The sequence below is a fragment of the Salmo salar genome, chromosome 09, assembly GCF_965601325.2.
Source record: "Salmo salar chromosome 09, fSalSal1, whole genome shotgun sequence".
Taxonomy (NCBI): Eukaryota; Metazoa; Chordata; class Actinopteri; order Salmoniformes; family Salmonidae; genus Salmo; species Salmo salar.
In genome coordinates this window covers 76,871,978-76,892,278 of record NC_138299.1, presented here as the reverse complement: position 1 = coordinate 76,892,278, position 20,301 = coordinate 76,871,978, and positions in this window count along the sequence as shown.

Below are 20,301 nucleotides of genomic sequence, written 5' to 3'. Positions count from 1 at the left end.
AACCAGCGTATAAATCAATATTATTCTCTGAGGCTACCCGGAACACGTCCCAGTCCGCATGACCAAAACAATCTTGGAGCGTGGATTCCAATTGGTCAGACCAGCATTGAATAGTCCTTGTCACGGGAACATCCTGTTTGAGTTTCTGCCTATAAGAAGGGAGGAGCAAAATGGAGTCATGGTCAGATTTGTCGAACGGAGGGCGGGGGAGGGCCTTGTATGCATCGCAGAAGTTAGAGTAGCAGAGTTTTGCCATTACGAGTGCTACAATTAATATGGGGATAGAATTTAGGTAGCCTTGTTCTCAAATGTGCTTTGTTAAAATCCGCAGCTACAATAAATGCAGCCTCAGGATATATGGTTTTCAGTTTGCATAAAGTCCAGTGAAGTTCCTTGAGGGCAGTTGTGGTATCGGCTTGAGGGGGGATATACACGGCTGTGACAATAACCGCCGAGAATTAAATTGGGAGATAATATGGTCGGCATTTGATTGTGAGGAATTCTAGGTCATGTGAACAAAAGGACTAGAGTTCCTGTATGTTGTTACAATTACACCATGAGTCGTTAATCATGAAACATACACCCTCGCCCTTCTTCTTCCCGGCACGACGCACAAAGAATCCCGGTGGCTGTACCGACTCCGACAGCATATCCCGAGAGAGCCATGTTTCCGTGAAACAGAGTATGTTACAATCCCTGATGTCTCTCTGGAAAGCAACCCTTGCCCTAATTTCATCTAGCTTGTTATCTAGAGACTGGACATTAGCGAGTAATATAGCGAGTCTACCTCTTCTGCGGCGACGTTGTTTTGGGTCAGCCTCTGGAATCAGTTCAGATGCCCTGGGTGGTTCGGACAAAGGATCCGCTTCGGGAATGTCGTATTCCTGGTCGTAGTGCTGGTAAGTTGCTCTGATATCCAATAGTTCTCCCCGGCTGAATGTAATAACACTTAGGATTTTCTGGGCTAACAATGTAAGAAATAATACATAAAAAAACAAAATACTGCAAAGTTTCCTAAGGACTAGAAGCAAGGCGGACCTCTATGTCGGCGCCATCTTGTACCGCCCCAATAGGTCCACAGACGATGCAATCACCATCACACTGCACACTGCCCTATCGCACTTGGACAAGAGGAATACCTATGTAAGAATGCTGTTCATTGACTACAGCTCAGCATTCAACACCATAGTACCCTCCAAGCTCATCATTAAGCTTGAGGGCCTGGGTCTCAACTCTGCCCTGTGCAATTGGGTCCTGGACTTTCTGATTGGCCGTCCCCAGGTGGTGAAGGTAGGAAACAACATCTCCACTTCGCTGATCCTCAACACTGGGGCCCCACAAGGGTGCGTGCTCAACCCCCTTCTGTACTCCCTGTTCACCCATGACTGCGTGGCCAAGCACGCCTCCAACTCAATCATCAAGTTTGCAGACGACACGACAGTAGCAGGCTTGATTACCAACAACGACGAGACAGTCTACAAGGAGGAGGTGAGGGCACTCGGAGTGTTGTGTCAGGAAAACAACCTCTCACTCAACGTCAACAAAACAAAGAAGATGATCGCGGACTTCAGGAAACAGCAGAGGGATCACCCCCCTGTCCACATCGACGGGACAGCAGTGGAGAAGATGAAACATTTTTTTAAGTTCCTCTGCGTACACATCACGGACAGACTGAAATGGTCCACCCACACAAACAGTGTGGTGAAGAAAGCGCAACAGCGCCTCTTCAACCTCAGGAGGCTGAAGAAATTTGGCTTGACACCTAAAACCCTCACAAACCTTTACATGGGAGCATCCTGAGAGCATCCTGTCCTGCTGCATCACCACCAGGTACGGCAACTGCACCGCCCATAAGCGCAGGGCTCTCCAGAGGGTGGTGCGGTCTGCACAACGCATCACCAGGGGCAAACTACCTGCCCTCCATGACACCTACAGCACCCGATGTCACAGGACGGCCAAAAAGATCATCAAGGACAACAACCACCCGAGCCACTGCCTACTCGGACAAAACAGAGTTGCTTGTTCTAGGTCCCAAGAAACAAAGAGATCTTCTGTTGAATCTGACAATTAATCTGGATGGTTGTACAGTCGTCTCAAATAAAACTGTGAAGGACCTCGGCGTTACTCTGGACCCTGATCTCTCTTTTGAAGAACATATCAAGACTGTTTCAAGGACAGCTTTTTTCCATCTACGTAACATTGCAAAAATCAGAAACTTTCTGTCCAAAAATGACGCAGAAAAATTAATCCATGCTTTTGTTACTTCTAGGCTGGACTACTGCAATGCTCTACTTTCCGGCTACCCGGATAAAGCACTAAACAAACTTCAGTTAGTGCTAAATACGGCTGCTAGAATCCTGACTAGAACCAAAAAATTTGATCATATTACTCCAGTGCTAGCCTCCCTACACTGGCTTCCTGTTAAGGCAAGGGCTGATTTCAAGGTTTTACTGCTAACCTACAAATCATTACATGGGCTTGCTCCTACCTATCTTTCCGATTTGGTCCTGCAGTACATACCTACACGTACGCTACGGTCACAAGACGCAGGCCTCCTAATTGTCCCTAGAATTTGTAAGCAAACGGCTAGAGGTAGGGCTTTCTCCTATAGAGCTCCATTTTTATGGAATGGTCTGCCTACCAATGTGAGAGACGCAGACTCAGTCTCAACCTTTAAGTCTTTACTGAAGACTTATCTCTTCAGTAGGTCCTATGATTAAGTATAGTCTGGCCCAGGAGTGTGAAGGTGAACGGAAAGGCTGGAGCAACGAACCACCCTTGCTGTCTCTGCCTTGCCGGTTCCCCTCTTTCCACTGGGATTCTCTGCCTCTAACCTTATTCAGGGGCTGAGTCACTGGCTTACTGGTGTTCTTCCATGCCGTCCATGGGAGGGGTGCGTCACTTGAGTGGGTTGAGTCACTGACATGGTCTTCCTGTCTGGGTTGGCGCCCCCCCTTGGGTTGTGCCATGGCGGAGATCGTTGTGGGCTATACTCGGCCTTGTCTTAGGACAGTAAGTTGGTGGTTGGAGACATCCCTCTAGTGGTGTGGGGGCTGTGCTTTGGCAAAGTGGGTGGGGTTATATCCTGCCTGTTTGGCCCTGTCCGGGGGTATCATCGGATGGGGCCACAGTGTCTTCTGATCCCTCCTGTCTCAGCCTCCAGTATTTATGCTGCAGTAGTTTATGTGTCGTGGGGCTAGGGTCAGTCTGTTACATCTGGAGTATTTCTCTTGTCTTATCCGGTGTCCTGTGTGAATTTAAATATGCTCTCTCTAATTCTCTCTTTCTCTCTTTCTGTCTTTCTCTCGGAGGACCTGAGCCCTAGGACCATGCCTCAGGACTACCTGGCATGATGACTCCTTGCTGTCCCCAGTCCACCTGGCCGTGCTGCTGCTCCAGTTTCAACTGTTCTGCCTGCGGCTATGGAACCCTGACCTGTTCACCGGACGTGCTTGTTGCACCCTCGACAACTACTATGATTATTATTATTTGACCATGCTGGTCATTTATGAACATTTTAACATTTTAACATCTTGACCATGTTCTGTTATAATATCCACCCTGCACAGCCAGAAGAGGACTGGCCACCCCTCATAGCCTGGTTCCTCTATAGGTTTCTTCCTAGGTTTTTGGCCTTTCTAGGGAGTTTTTCCTAGGGAGTTTTTCCTAGCCACCGTGCTTCTTTCACATGCTTTGCTTGCTGTTTGGGGTTTTAGGCTGGGTTTCTGTACAGCACTTTGAGATATCAGCTGATGTACGAAGGGCTATATAAAAATAAATTTGATTTGAAATTTGATTTGATTTGTGCCATGGCGGAGATCGCTGTGGGCTATACTCGGCCTTGTCTTAGGACGGTAAGTTGGTGGTTGGAGACATCCCTCTAGTGGTGTGGGGGCTGTGCTTTGGCAAAGTGGGTCGGGTTATATCCTGCCTGTTTGGCCCTGTCCGGGGGTATCATCGGATGGGGCCACAGTGTCTTCTGATCCCTCCTGTCTCAGCCTCCAGTATTTATGCTGCAGTAGTTTATGTGTCGGGGGGCTAGGGTCAGTCTGTTACATCTGGAGTATTTCTCTTGTCTTATCCGGTGTCCTGTGTGAATTTAAATATGCTCTCTCTAATTCTCTCTTTCTTTCTTTCTCTCGGAGGACCTGAGCCCTAGGACCATGCCTCAGGACTACCTGGCATGATGACTCCTTGCTGTCCCCAGTCCACCTGGCCGTGCTGCTGCTCCAGTTTCAACTGTTCTGCCTGCGGCTATGGAACCCTGACCTGTTCACCGGACGTGCTTGTTGCACCCTCGACAACTACTATGATTATTATTATTTGACCATGCTGGTCATTTATGAACATTTTAACATCTTGACCATGTTCTGTTATAATATCCACCCTGCACAGCCAGAAGAGGACTGGCCACCCCTCATAGCCTGGTTCCTCTCTAGGTTTCTTCCTAGGTTTTTGCCTTTGTAGGGAGTTTTTCCTAGGGAGTTTTTCCTAGCCACCGTGCTTCTTTCACCTGCATTGCTTGCTGTTTGGGGTTTTAGGCTGGGTTTCTGTACAGCACTTTGAGATATCAGCTGATGTACGAAGGGCTATATAAATACATTTGATTTGATTTGATTTGATTCACCCCGCTACCATCCAGAAATCGAGATCAGTACAGGTGCATCAAAGCTGGGACTGAAAAATAGCTTCCATCTCAAGGCCATCAGACTGTTAAACAGCCATCACTAACACAGTGAGGCTGCTGCCTACATACAGACTTGAAATGATTGGCCACTTTAATAAATGTGTCACTAGTCACTTTAATAATGCCACTTTAATAATGTTTACATATCTTGCATTCCTCGTCTCATATGTATATACTGTATTTTATATCATCTATTGCATCTTGCCTATACCGCTCGGCCATCGCTCATCCATATATTTATATGTATATATTCTTATTCCATTCCTTTACGTAGATTTGTTTGTGTTACTCCCGTCGTTCAATGAAGACCAAGGTGCAGCGTGGTAGGCGTACATTTTCTTTAATTTTAAATGTACCACCAAAAAACAATAAACAATACAACGAACGTAAAGCTAGGAGTGCAAACACATGCAACACAAAAGACAAGATCCCACAACTGAAGGTGGGAAAAAGGGCTGCCTAAGTATGATCCCCAATCAGCGACAACGATAGACAGCTACTTCTGATTGGGAACCATACTCGGCCAACAAAGAAATTTTAACATAGGTTTCCCACCCTAGTCACACCCTGAACTACCAAATAGAGAATTTAAAGGATCTCTAAGGTCAGGGCGTGACAGTTTGTATTAGGTAGTTGTTGTGGAATTGTTAGATTACTTGTTAGATATTGCTGCACTGTCGGAACTAGAAGCACAAGCACTTCGCTACACTAGCAATAACATCTGCTAACCATGTGTATGTGACCAATTGTGGTTGCTAATTTCTGTATTACCAAATGAGGAGAGACAAACTTCACACACCAGTCAGAGTTATACTTAAACTACATCTTTAATTACAAGAGCTTTGCATTAGCACTTGACTTTCAACTAGAGGTTGACCGATTAATCGGAATGGCCGATTAATTAGGGCTGATTTCAAGTTTTCATAACAATCGGAAAACGGTATTTTTGGATGCCGATTTGGCCGTATTTTTTTTTATTTTAATTATATATATATATTTTTTACCTTTATTTAACTGGGCAAGTCAGTTAAGAACACATTCTTATTTTCAATGACGGCCTAGGAACGGTGGGTTAACTGTCTTGTTCAGGGGCAGAACGACAGATTTTTACCTTGTCAGCTCAGGGATTCAATCTTGCAACCTTACGGTTAACTAGTCCAACGCTCTAACCACCTGCTTTACATTGCACTCCACGAGGTTATGCGAATGCAGTAAGAAGCTAAGGTAAGTTGCTAGCTAGCATTAAACTTATCTTATAAAAAAACAATCAATCAATCATAATCACTAGTTAACTACACATGGTTGATGATATTACTAGTTTATCTAGCCTGTCCTGCGTTGCATATAATCGCTTAGGTACACGTTGCTCCAACCATAAACATCAATGCCTTTCTTAAAATCAATACACAAGTATATATTTTTAAACCTGCATATTTAGTTAATATTGCCTGCTAACATGAATTTATTTTAACTAGGGAAAATGTGTCACTTCTCTTGCAAACAGAGTCAGGGTAAATGCAGCAGTTTGGGCTGCCTGGCTCGTTGCGAACTGTGAAGACTATTTCTTCCTAACAAAGACAGCCGACTTCGCCAAACAGGGATGATTTAACAAAAGCGCATTTGCGAAAAAAGCACAATCGTTGCATGACTGTACCTAACCAAAAACATCAATGCCTTTCTTAAAATCAATACACAGAAGTATATATTTTTAAACCTGCATATTTAGCTAAAAGAAATCCAGGTTATCAGGCAATATTAACCAGGTGAAATGGTGTCATTTTGCGTTCATTGCACGCAGTCAGGGTATATGCAACAGTTTGGGCCGCCTGGCTCGTTGCGAACTAATTTGCCTGAATTTTACGTAATTATGACATAACACTGAAGGTTGTGCAATGTAACAGGAATAACGTTTTTTTTTTAGATGATAGTTTCCGGATTCGACCATATTAATGACCTAAGGCTCGTGTTTCTGTGTGTTATTATGTTATAATTAAGTCTATGATTTGATAGAGCAGTCTGACTGAGCGATGGTAGGCACCAGCAGGCTCGTAAGCGGTCATTCAAAATAGCACTTTCGTGCGTTTTGCCAGCAGCCCTTCGCAATGCATTGCGCTGTTTATGACTTCAAGCCTGTCAACTCTCAAGATTAGGCTGGTGTAACCGATATGAAATGGCTAGCTAGTTAGCCGGGTGCGCGCTAATAGCGTTTCAAACGTCACTCGCTCTGAGACTTGGAGTAGTTTTTTCCCTTCCTCTACATGGGTAACGCTGCTTCGAGGGTGGCTGTTGTCGATGTGTTCCTGGTTCGAGCCCAGGTAGGAGCGAGGAGAGGGACGGAAGCTATATTGCTACACTGGCAATACTAAAGTGCCAATAAGAACATCCAATAGTCAAAGGTATATGAAATACAAATCGTATAGAGAGAAATAGTCCTATAATAACTACAACCTAAAACATCTTACCTGGGAATATTGAAGACTCATGTTAAAAGGAATCACCAGCTTTCATATGTTCTCATGTTCTGAGCAAGGAACTTAAACGTTAGCTTTTTTACATGGCACATATTGCACTTTTACTTTCTTCTCCAACACTTTGTTTTTGCATTATTTCAACCAAATTGAACATGTTTCATTATTTATTTGAGGCTAAATTGATTTTATTGATGTATTATATTAAGTTAAAATAAGTGTTCATTCAGTATTGTTGAAAATGTCATTATTACAAATCGGCTTTTTTTGGTCCTCCAATAATCGGTATCGGTATCGGCGTTGAAAAATCATAATCGGTCGACCTCTACTTTCAACGATTCACCATTTCTAATGAACCATTGAGAGTGTCAACACAATGGCTATTGAGATCTTTTATAGCAAAGATCCACCCCCCTCTGACATGACAAACCACAGATATTTAGGGACTGTTCACAAAGAAAGACTTTTACTTGAGAGAGGAGTATCCACAGCCAGATAGCATTCGCTATAAATTATTGTTCAGTTTGGTCCCCTTGACAAGGTTCTAATCTCGTTCCTGGTACTTCATAGTACAAAAACACCAACTCATCCAATGGCATATATCAATTGTCAACTCTAGATACTCCCATCTCAAGCAATGCTTGAGCTTTCCAGATACAAGTCTCACCGTTGCCGCTTGCTTAGACCACCCTCTGCCCCCAGCTGTGCCCTGGACACCATATGTGAATTGATTGCCCCCCATCTATCTTCAGAGCTCGTGCTGCTAGGTGACCTAAACTGGGATGCTTAACACCCCAGCCATCCGACAATCTAAGAATGATGCCCTCAATCTCACACAAATTATCTATGAACCTACCAGGTACAACCCCAAATCCGTAAACACGGGCACCCTCATAGATATCATCCTAACCAACTTGCCCTCCAAATACACCTCTGCTGTTTTCAACCAAGATATCAGCGATCACTGCCTCATTGCCTGCATCCGTAATGGGTCTGTGGTCAAACAACCACCCCTCATCACTGTCAAACGCTCCCTAAAACACTTCAGCGAGCAGGCCTTTCTAATTGATCCTGGAAGGATATTGACCTCATCCCGTCGATAGAGGATGCCTGGTTATTCTTTAAAAGAGCCTTCCTCATCATCTTAAATAAGCATGCCCAATTCAATTTTTTTTTAACCAGGAACAGATATAGCCCATGGTTCACTCCAGACCTGACTGCCCTTGACCAGCACAAAAACATCCTGTGGCATACTGCATTAGCATCGAATAGCCCCCGTGATATGCAACTTTTCAGGGAAGTTAGGAACCAATATACACAGGCAGTTAGGAAAGCTATGGCTAGCTTTTTCAAACAGAAATTTGCATCCTGTAGCACAATCTCAAAAAAGTTCTGAGACACTGTAAAGTCCATGGAGAATAAGAGCATCTCCTCCCAGCTGCCCACTGCACTGAGGCTAGGAAACATTGTCACCACCGATAAATCCACAATAATTGAGAATTTCAATAAGCATTTTTCTACAGCTGGCCATGCTTTCCACCTGGCTACCCCTACCCCGGTCAACTGCCCTGCACCCCCCCACAGCAACTCGCCCAAGCCTCCCCCATTTCTCCTTCACCCAAATCCAGATAGCTGATGTTCTGAAAGAGCTGCAAAATCTGGACCCCTACAAATCAGCTGGGCTAGACAATCTGGACCCTCTCTTTCTAAAATGTAATGCCCGAAATTGTTGCAACTCCTATTACTAGCCTGTTCAACCTCTCTTTCGTATCGTCTGAGATTCCCAAAGATTGGAAAGCTGCCGCGATCATCCCCCTCTTCAAAGGGGGAGACACTCTAGACCCAAACTGCTACAGACCTATATCTATCCTACCCTCCCTTTCTAAGGTCTTCGAAAGCCAAGTTAACAAACAGATTACCGACCATTTTGAATCCCACCGTACCTTCTCTGCTATGAAATCTGGTTTCAGAGCTGGTCATGGGTGCACCTCAGCCACGCTCAAGGTCCTAAACGATATCATAACCGCCATCGATAAGAGACATTACTGTGCAGCCGTATTCATCGACCTGGCCAAGGCTTTCGACTCTGTCAATCACCACATTCTTATTGGCAGACTCAACAGCCTTGGTTTCTCAAATGACTGCCTCGCCTGGTTCACCAACTACTTCTCAGACAGAGTTCAGTGTGTCAAATCGGAGGGCCTGTTGTCGGGACCTGTGGCAGTCTCTATGGGGGTGCCACAGGGTTCAATTCTCGGGCATACGCTCTTCTCTGTATACATCAAGGATGTCGCTCTTGCTGCTGGTGATTCTCTGATCCACCTCTAGGCAGACGACACCATTCTGTATACTTCTGGCCCTTCTTTGGACTCTGTGTTAACTAACCTCCAGACGAGCTTCAATGCCATACAACTCTACACCCGTGCCCTCCAACTGCTCTTAAATGCAAGTAAAACTAAGTGCATGCTCTTCAACCGATAGCTGCCCGCACCTGCCTGCCTGCCCATCCAGCATCACTACTCTGGACGGTTCTGACTTAGAGTATATGGACAACTACAAATACCTCGGTGTCTGGCAAGACTGTAAACTCTCCCGCCAGACTCACATTCAGCATCTACAATTCAAAATTAAATCTAGAATCGGCTTCCTATTTCACAACAAAGCATCCTTCACTCATGCTGCCAAACATACCCTCGTAAAACTGACCATCCTACCGATCCTCGACTTCGGCGATGTCATCTACAAAATAGCCTCCAACACTCTGCTCAACAAATTGGATGCAGTCTATCACAGTGCCATCCGTCTTGTCACCAAAGCCCCATATACTAACCACCACTGCAACCTGTACGCTCTCGTTGGCTGACCCTCGCTTCATACTCGTCGCCAAACCCACTGGCTCCAGGTCATCTACAAGTCTTTGCTAGGTAAAGCCACGCCTTATCTCAGCTCACTGGTCACCATAGCGGCACCCACCCGTAGCAGGCACTCCAGCAGGTATATCTCACTGGTCAACCCCAAAGCCAATTCCTGCTTTGGCCACCTTTCCTTCCAGTTCTCTGCTGCCAATGACTGGAACGAACTTCAAAAATCACTGAAGCTGGAGACTCATATCTCCCTCACTAGCTTTAAGCACCAGTTGTCAGAGCAGCTCACAGATCACTGCACCTGTGCATAGCCCATCTGTAAATAGCCCATCCAACTACCTCATCCCCATACTGTATTTATTTATTTATCTTGCTCCTTTGCACCCCATTATCTCTACTTGCACATTCATCTTCTGCACATCTATCACTCCAGTGTTTAATTGCTATATTGTAATTACTTTGCCACCATGGCCTATTTATTGCCTTACCTCCCTTATCTTACCTCATTTGCACACACTGTATATATACTTTTTCTACTGTATTATTGACTGTATGTTTGTTTATTCCATATATAACTCTGTGTTGTTGTATGTGTTGAACTGCTTTGCTTTATCTTGGCAAGGTCGCAGTTGTAAATGAGAACTTGTTCTCAACTAGCCTACCTGGTTAAATAAAGGTGAAATAAAATAAAATAAATCAACTTTGAAGATGCAAAATATTTTTTATTGTGAAAAAACTAGAAAAAAGACAAAACTGAAAACTTGAGCATGCAGAACTATTCACCCCCCCCCCCCCCCCCAAAGTCAATACTTTGTAGATCCACCTTTTGCAGCAATTACAGCTGTAAGTCTCTTGGGGTATGTCTCTAAAAGCTTGACACATCTAGCCACTGGGATTTTTCCCATTCTTCAAGGCAAAACTGCTCCAGCTCCTTCAAGTTGGATGGGTTCCGCTGGTGTACAGCAATCTTTAAGTCATACCACAGATTCTCAATTGGATTGAGGTCTGGGCTTTGACTAGGCCATTCCAAGACATTTAAATGCTTATTTTTTTCTTTAAGCAATGGCTTTTTTTCTGGACACTCCTCCATAAAGCCCAGCTCTGTGGAGTGTACAGCTGAAAATGGTCCTATGGACAGATACTCCAATCTCCGCTGTGAAGCTTTGCAGCTCCTTCAGGGTTATCGTTTGTCTCTTTGTTGCCTATCTGATTAATGCCCTCCTTGCCTGGTCCGTGAGTTTTGGTGGGAGGCCCTCTCTTGGCAGGTTTGTTGTGGTGCCACATTCTTTCCATTTCATAATAATGGATTTAATGGTGCTCCATGGGATGTTCAAAGTTTCAGATACTTTTTTATAACCCAACCCTGATCTATACTTCTCCACAACTTTGTCCCTGACCTGTTTGGCGAGCTCCTTGATCTTCATGGTGTCGCTTGCTTAGCGGTGTCCCTTGCTTAGTAGTGTTGCAGACTCTGGGGCCTTTCAGAACAGGTGTATATATACTGAGATCATGTGACACTTAGATTGCACACAGGTGGACTGTATTTAACTAATTATGTGACTTCTGATGGTAATTGGTTGCACCAGATCTTATTTCGGGCTTCATAGCAAAGGGGGTGAATAGATATCCACGAACCACTTTGTTATTTTTTAGAATTTTTTGAAACAATCCATTTTTTTTCATTTCATTTCACCAATTTGGACTATTTTGTGTATGTCCATTACATGAAATCCAAATAAAATCGATTTAAATTACATGTTTTAATTCAACAAAATAGGAAAAATGCCAAGGAGGATGAATTATTTTGCAAGGCACTGTATGGGCTTAAAATAAGAAGACACCTGCACCATTCCAGATATAGAGTTGAAATGTATTCAGTTTTGAGTTTGCATCCCAATATTACACTTTATATACATCACAGAAGACTGAAATATATATATATAAAAAAACGTTTGGCATACAGTAGAAACACATGATCATGTTTATTAATAATGAAATTATGAAAAATATTAAGAACGTTCCACCCATGAGGCCACTAGTTGATTTGACTGAAGGAAAGGGCTACACACTATTATTGCACACAGAGTTCATGAAAGTTATTATGTGACTTATTAAGCAAATGTTTACTCCTAAACGTATTTAGGCTTGCCATAACGAAGGGATTACTTATTGAATGAAGACATGATTTGATTTCAAAGCTTTTCATTTTTAATGAATAAAACTAAATGTCTAAAAACATAATTCCACTTTGACATTATGGAGTATTGTGTGTAGAAGAGTGACAACAAAAATCTCAATGTAAGACATTTTGAATTCAGGCTGTAACACAACAAAATGTGGAAAAAGCCAAGGGGTGTGAATACTTTCTGAAGGCACTGTATATATCTGTTGGGGTCCATTATCTTCTGCCTGGACTTTAACCACACGACCACACAGACAGGTCTCTCAGATAACAATCTTTACGAGGTAGAGTAGACGAATGCATGGCCAAATCAAATGGATGACCTGACCTGGATTGGTTCTGAAGGTCAGATTTTACACCTAGAGGCCCTTACTGAGTTGCAAAGCAGTGGTGTCTATCTTTAACTGATTGGCATGGCCACCACACCTCTGGCCTGTTTCTGGTTTTATCAGCTGCTTGCTCAGGTAGGTCCCCGCCTTGTTATGGCAACAGTGCTGCTCCAAGAGTACACACCTGCATACTGAATGTGTTTGCTTGAAACGTACTGGCACGTCTTAATGGAACTTTGAAGTTCACAGGGAGAAAATAAACAAATCAGGTCTTTGGAGTACATTGGTCAACCAGCAAGTAAACAGGTCATTCTACTTGGAAGTCATGTTTAGTGCTCCTGTGTACTGTAATGTATACAGGCAGACTGTCTACTCTTAGTGTTGCCAGGCATTACCATTACGTAAAATAATTTAGCTGGTTATAGAGTGAGTGACACAACAGCCCTGGCTTAGCCTTACAATACTCTATCTTGTACTGCACAGTCTTATGAGAACCAGCATGCTCTATCAAGTCATTACTAACATTCCTGGCAATGGGAACATCATAAAGGACAATTCCACCCAAAACTATATTTTGCTATTTGTTACATTAGTCCATTGTTGACATAGTCCCAAATGTAAATGTCAAAATGCATAATATGGGGATGATTTCTGTATTTTGAAAGTTGCATATCTTGATTGCTGACAAGCAAAACATTTTGGGACTATGTCATCAATGGACTAATGAAACAAATACCAAAAGACAGTTTTTGAGTGGACTTTTCCTTTAAATGGTGAATAGAGGAACAAGTTAGCATAAAATATAGCTAGGAAAATTGCAGGGCGTTTCCCTCCCTTACAAGAGTGGATAGTTTTTCAGAAAGTCCATTCTACAAGTTATTCATCTGGATGATATCTTTAGCCATAAAAAGAGCCTGTCGTTGAGCAATGCACAGTGGAGAACAATAACCATAAAATGACTTTTTCCTGTTAATGCATTTCAAGCCTTTATGCTCGAAATTGACTGGTAATTGTCTCGACTATCAGATTATGTTCATCAATTTAGCTAACTATGCATGTTGGTTGGTGATACAAAATAAATTCTGCATAATAATGTTAACTCATGAATTGCTCAGAGATCTCATCTACTGTTATGCGTTCCTCAGTGATCAATATTTTTGTGTGGCATTTTTTATTTATTTATGCAACCCAGCGAAGGAAGGGTTCCTGATTTAATTTATTTCATTCATGCTTGTAGTCGACAAGACTGAGTTACATTTAGACAAAACACAAGATACTACATTCAAATACTTTCTTCAGCAAGTCAAGCAGCAGAAAGCTGTCTACTTCTTTATCAGTAAAAAGGTGGAGAAGGCCATATTTGCTCATTTCACTCAGATTGATTCTAAATCTTTTGTTCTGGCAGCTTGCGAGGCAGCTGTGGAGTCGGGAACACTGTGTGCTTTCACACTGAGCTCCTTCAGCACCCAGCCATGCCCCCAAATCCCCTCCCTTCTCTCCCTCTGCCTTGATAGGAGCTGGGCTGGGCTGTTGTTTTATTTATTTTAGAAAAAAAATGGTATTGTTGGTTAATGTCTTGTAAGTAAGTATTTCATGGGAAGGTCTACACCTGTTGTATTTGATTTGAGTAGGTGAGTAGGAGCTTGGCCTCTCCCCGGCCTTGGACAGACTGAGCATGATCAGTATGCCTGCTCTGTGCAGAACGTATCAGCGCGGAGTGTTGAAGATTATATAACAGACGAGTGGGCGTGGAGCCCAGCTGGCTATGCTAGCGGCCAGTGTCTGACACAGAGTGTCTCTCACAACACGGCCCTCTCAGCCCTGCACACACTGACGCCCCACTCAGCCCTGCACACACTGACGCCCTACTCAGCCCTGCACACACTGACGCCCCACTCAGCCCTGCACACACTGACGCCCCACTCAGCCCTGCACACACTGACGCCCCACTCAGCCCTGCACACACTGACGCCCCACTCAGCCCTGCACACACTGACGGCCCACTCAGCCCTGCACACACTGACGCCCCACTCAGCCCTGCACACACTGACGCCCACTCAGCCCTGCACACACTGACGCCCACTCAGCCCTGCACACACTGATGCCCCACTCAGCCCTGCACACACTGACGCCCACTCAGCCCTGCACACACTGACGGCCCACTCAGCCCTGCACACACTGACGCCCCACTCAGCCCTGCACACACTGACGCCCCACTCAGCCCTGCACACACTGACGGCCCTCTCAGCGCTGCACACACTGACGCCCACTCAGCCCTGCACACACTGACGCCCACTCAGCCCTGCACACACTGACGCCCCACTCAGCCCTGCACACACTGACGCCCCACTCAGCCCTGCACACACTGACGGCCCACTCAGCCCTACTGCTCTATCAGCTTGATCTAATTAGATCAATAAAATATCCGTTCTCACTGGTATTGTGTACCTACGTTCATCCTATGTCAATTCTGTACCGCATGTGAGGTAAATATACCAGACTACAGTAGATACACATGGAATGTATCCTGTTGTTTAAACTCAGTATTTCTTGGTATTTCCCAGGGTTATCTTTGCCCATCACATATATCATTAGCACAAATGTCTTTGTTTTCTACTAGGAATCAGCTTACAGTAATTGTCAGGTAAGTGTTAAGCATCAGTTTCGCTGGCCTTTCAACCCCCATGTAGAGGAGGCTCGTTCTCAGTGACAGAACCTGGGGGATGCACAGACAGATTCATTGGCTGACTTCTCCACAGGTCAGTGCTTGCATCCATCCCTGGCAGGGCAATTTCATTTAATCTGATCTGCAAAACAAGGACAACACGATAGCAACGTGTGTGCTCTGTGCAAGTCAGTGACTCCACCATGAACTCTCCAACAAGACCTGAATTCTCACTGCAGCCTCACTTTTCCCCTTGTAAGATAATCCAAATAGGTCATCGAGGGAAGAGTTGTATTCTAGTCCTTATATTCTAGGAAACACAATCAAGTCATTTTAAAGATTTAAACCACCATGAATAGGCTAGCTATTAGAGAATAGAATGCTATAAGTAGCACGTGAGATTTTAAACAAATGCGGGAAACTTGCTCCATCAATACATGAACGAAATACAGTTCTAAAGTTCAACAGTGTATCTGTGATCCATGACCTGCTGGTGGTGTGTTGTAAAAATGTCTAGACTATAGACAGCCTACTGTGCACGTGGCAATTGACTATCTGAATGCAATAGTCTGTCCAAGGCCGGTCAATTACAGTATGAAATCTGATGTGGAAATATATGTGACAGGCCGTTACTCTCCCTCCTGAGTCTCCTGATATATTTAGCCCTCTGGAGCTTAGAATATGTGTCCGTTAAGTCAAAGATACTGTTGCAGCAGATTAACTAGCTAGCATTGGAGGTCAGAGTATTAATACCTGCAATGATGAGCAACAGTGTCACCTGTGCATTGCTCAGCATAACTGTGTAGTACAGATGTAGCATCTTAATTTGATTACTCCTTTGTTGCTGAGAATTTCCCTGCACAACAGGAAATGCAAACTTGTAGCGTATTTGAGGTTTAAAAAGGCTTCTAAAGACGTTGCCCTAACTAAAAATGTACCAACCCTTACAAAGAAATTCCATTAATTATAATCCACATAATAATTCAAAATTCCAGTTGCTGTAGGATTATTTCTCTGCTGTAGCAAACTGGCTCAAATTCAAGATCCTATATCTGTAGTGGATACTCTGTAATATGAAATATTTCTGAAATAATGAGGGTGATGGGCAAGATGCTTTTTATGCTTCCATATGGCCTATACCTGTATGGAAGTTCAAAACAACCCCTTCATACAAACCCTTAGATGAAATGCCAAAAGATTAAAGTGATGTTACAGAGGTTTTGTATAATTTTTGCCAGTGGTTTTGAAAGTAGCCCTCACAAGCCAAAACAGGTCCCTGAAATTGTCCACAATTGTGCACAACGTCATCCATTTCATATGATATGTTACGTCCTGCAAAATGGTTATGTAACAAATTTGTAAGTGCTTAATGAGATAGTTCACCAAAATTACAAAATGACACCTTGGTTTCCTTACCGTGTAAGCAGTCTATCTATGTACAAGGTATGACAGCAATCCTTGCTTTGGTTTTATTTCCCTGCCACTGTTTCCAAATGCTAATGTTTTAGCATTTGTGGCACAAATCCCATTCAAATTATGGGACAGATATTAGCATTTCTTGCGCATCCTGTCTAAATCATCCGAAAGTATATAAAGTTGTTTGTGAAACAAAACTTAAGCATGGATTGCTGTCATACGTTGTCCATAGACTGCTTACAAGGTAATAATATGTCGTTTTGCAATTTGGGTGAACTACCCATTTAAGATCCTGTTCAATCTCTTTAAGTATATTTCTAATTGGAATAGTTTGTCATGTAATACATAAGAATAAGACAGCAATACGCAATTACATTATAAATCATGAGTCAAGGAATAATTTTGACTACAAATAGAACTTTCACTCATGTTCTCGTTCGCTAGTTTTTAACTTTCACGTTCATGTTTTCAATTGCAGACTGGTGGAGTAAAATGAATGTCTGAAAACCAAAGAGAACTGAACAGTATCTTAATTAAAGTGTCTGCTCTGGCATATTTAAGATTCTGGGCAACATGGAGTGGTTCTCAGCAGAGTGATATGGTAAGTCGTATTGAATAGGAAACGGGTGAAAAGGAGCATCTAGGCTGAGTTCTGGAGACAAGCCAAGTGAACGGGACTTCCCCTTTGTGGCTTTAAAGAAGACTGTTGCATAACCCAATGCTTGGTGAAAAAAACTAAAGACAACCTCCTTGAACCTTGAGAAAGGAGGCAAAAGGGAAGGGTGGTTTAGGTAGAGGAACATTTGGGGTAAAAATATTTTCTTCTAGTGTGGAAAAACATGCAAATGTTTCTGAAGGAATGGACAACAGGGCGCAGTTGCAGAGAAAGACTCCTAACATTATAATATTGTTCGCAGAGGTAACAGTAGAGTGAGTGTGTGTGTTTTAAATGTAGTTAATACATAACTAATTTGTTGATCGCCACACCAATTGGAAAAAGAACATGGGACCAGAGCCCTGTATTTTCCTACCAGCATTGAGTTTGCTGATAACTTCTTTATTGAGTAAAAATGTACTTACTATGACTGTGATGTGTGGTTGTCTCACCTTGCTATTTTAAGATGAACGCTCCAACTGTTAGTCGCTCTGGATGAGAATGTCTGCTAAGTGACTAAACTGTCAAATGTAATGTAAAGTGTTATTTTGATGAGTTTGTGATATTATCAACTTTTTTCTTAGTTGGAATCTCAGTTTAATTCTGAGTTTGAATATAAGTAAAAATTAAACAATTGCATTGATGTAGCAGTCCGTTATCTGCCTCCCCCTAAAGCTTGACTCATGTATCCCATCATCTTCTGTAGAAAAGCTATCTATTCTGCATGTCCTTTTGGGTCAACAAGGTCGCATACAGGAACAATGCAAAAACACTGTGCCCTCTGCGCTCTCTGTTCTTCCTCTTTACCATGTTACTCAGTCAGTTGGTCTTCGAGAGACTTGCCCTTGTTTTAAACCAATCAAAATCCACAGCCTTAAAACAGCTGGCCAATGAATGCAGCAGGATCCCAGGGGCTCGGTGAATGGGTGGTTCTCAACTCTGAATTCATGTATGTGTATGTCATGAGGCTCAATTTACAGGGCTATAAGCAGCCGAGCATTTCAACCTTGTCAAAACATTAAAATGGATGTGATTTTTGACATCCAAATGACATATTTTCTATAATAATTTCCACAGTATGGATTGTGTAAATATTTACAGTATGATTGTAGAGAAAACCACTTCAAAGAAGTTTTGAGCAGCTAAAACAAATATCACACATCATCATATCATTGCATGTACCCCAAGAAACCTAGACTTGGGGTCACTCTTAATATCTGTAAGGAACCTACTTTCTAGAAGGAATTGACTGATTCTGGCTCTGCCAGACTGTGAGTGCCTAGAAGTGCTGAACTGTAGTAACCTTGGGGGTTACAAAGAGTACTTAATGTACAATGGGGCCCACAAGGGCTCGCTCTTTTGGTATGTCCATGTGTCATGTTTCAGCCATGCTGGTTGCTAAATCTGTGTGTTGAACATGTACATGCATGACATGTAGGTCTAGGCTTTCAATTCTGTTCCATATTATTGTGATTGGTGTGTCTTGTAATTTATTTTATATCTTGTAAAGATTATTTTATGTCTTCATGAGATATGCTATCGTGGCTTAATTGTAAGTCAATATTTCCTGTATTACATACTTGGAAACCTAAACAGGATGACATCCAGCAGGCTGTCAGGCGCTCCAGGCGTCTGGAAAAGCACCCTTGGAGACTGTGAGATGAACACTTGACATGACAGGAAGATATTAACGGGCAGCTTTAGCTATACCCTGCTACTAGAAAGCTTCCAAGCAAACGATGCAAACATGATATATATAACTATTTACTTTCTGAAAGAAGTAAGACAGATCAGGTGAAGGTACACATTCAATTTATAGAAACACTGTCTCAATTGGCTATCCTATACTTTTGATTTCGGAGATCCCCCATTCAGCTACACCAGGGTTCTAACCAAATAATGTAAGAGCGCTGCGCCGACTTCTTGACTGGCTGCGCAACTGCGTCCCTTTATTTATTATAATAAAAGGCAATTTTTTTACACGATGTATTCAGCAGCACCACCTTGTTAAAAAATCCTGGTGAGAACCCTGTACACTAATGACAGAGTTAAATTCAGCCTATGGGACAGCCCCAGTCAGATCATTCTATACTGAACAAAAATATAAACGCAACATGCAATAATTTCAACGATTTTACTGAGTTACAGTTCATATAAGGAAATCAGTCAATTGAAATAAATTCATCAGGCCCTAATCTATGGATTTCACATGAATGGGCAGGTGCACAGCCATGGTTGGGGCTGGGAGGGCATAGGCCCACCCACTTGGGAGTCAGGCCCAGCCAATCAAAATGAGTCTTTCCCTACAAAAGGGCTTTATTAGAGACCGAAATACTCCTGTTTCATCAGCTGTCCGGGTGACTGGTTTCAGATGATCCCGCAGGTGAATAAGCCGGATGTGGAGGTCCTGGGCTGGTGTGGTTACACGTGGTCTGCGGTTGTGAGGCCGGTTGGACGAACTGCCAAATTCTCTAAAACACCGTTGGAGGCGGCTTATAATAGAGAAATTAACATTCAATTCTCTGGCAACAGCTCTGGTGGACATTCCTGCAGTCAGCATGCCAATTGCACACTCCCTCAAAACTTGAGACATCTGTGGCATTGTGTTGTGTGACAAAACTGCACATTTTAGAGTGGCATTTTCTTGTCCCCAGCACAAGGTGCACCTGTGTAATGAGCATGCTGTTTAATCAGCTTCTTGATATGCCACACCTGTCAGGTGGATGGATTATCTTGGCAAAGGAGAAATGCTCACTAACAGGGATGTACAGTGCATTCGGAAAGTATTCAGACCCCTTGACTTTTTCCACATTTTGTTACATTACAGCCTTATTCTAAAATGGATTAAATAGTTTTTCCCCTCATCAATCTACACACAATATCCCATAATGACAAAGCGAAAAACAGGTTTTTAGATTATTTTGCAAATGTATAAAATGTATAAAAAACTAAAATATCACATTTACATAAGTATTTAGACCCTTTACTCAGTACTTTGTTGAAGCATCTTTATGGAAGCGATTACAGCCTCAAGT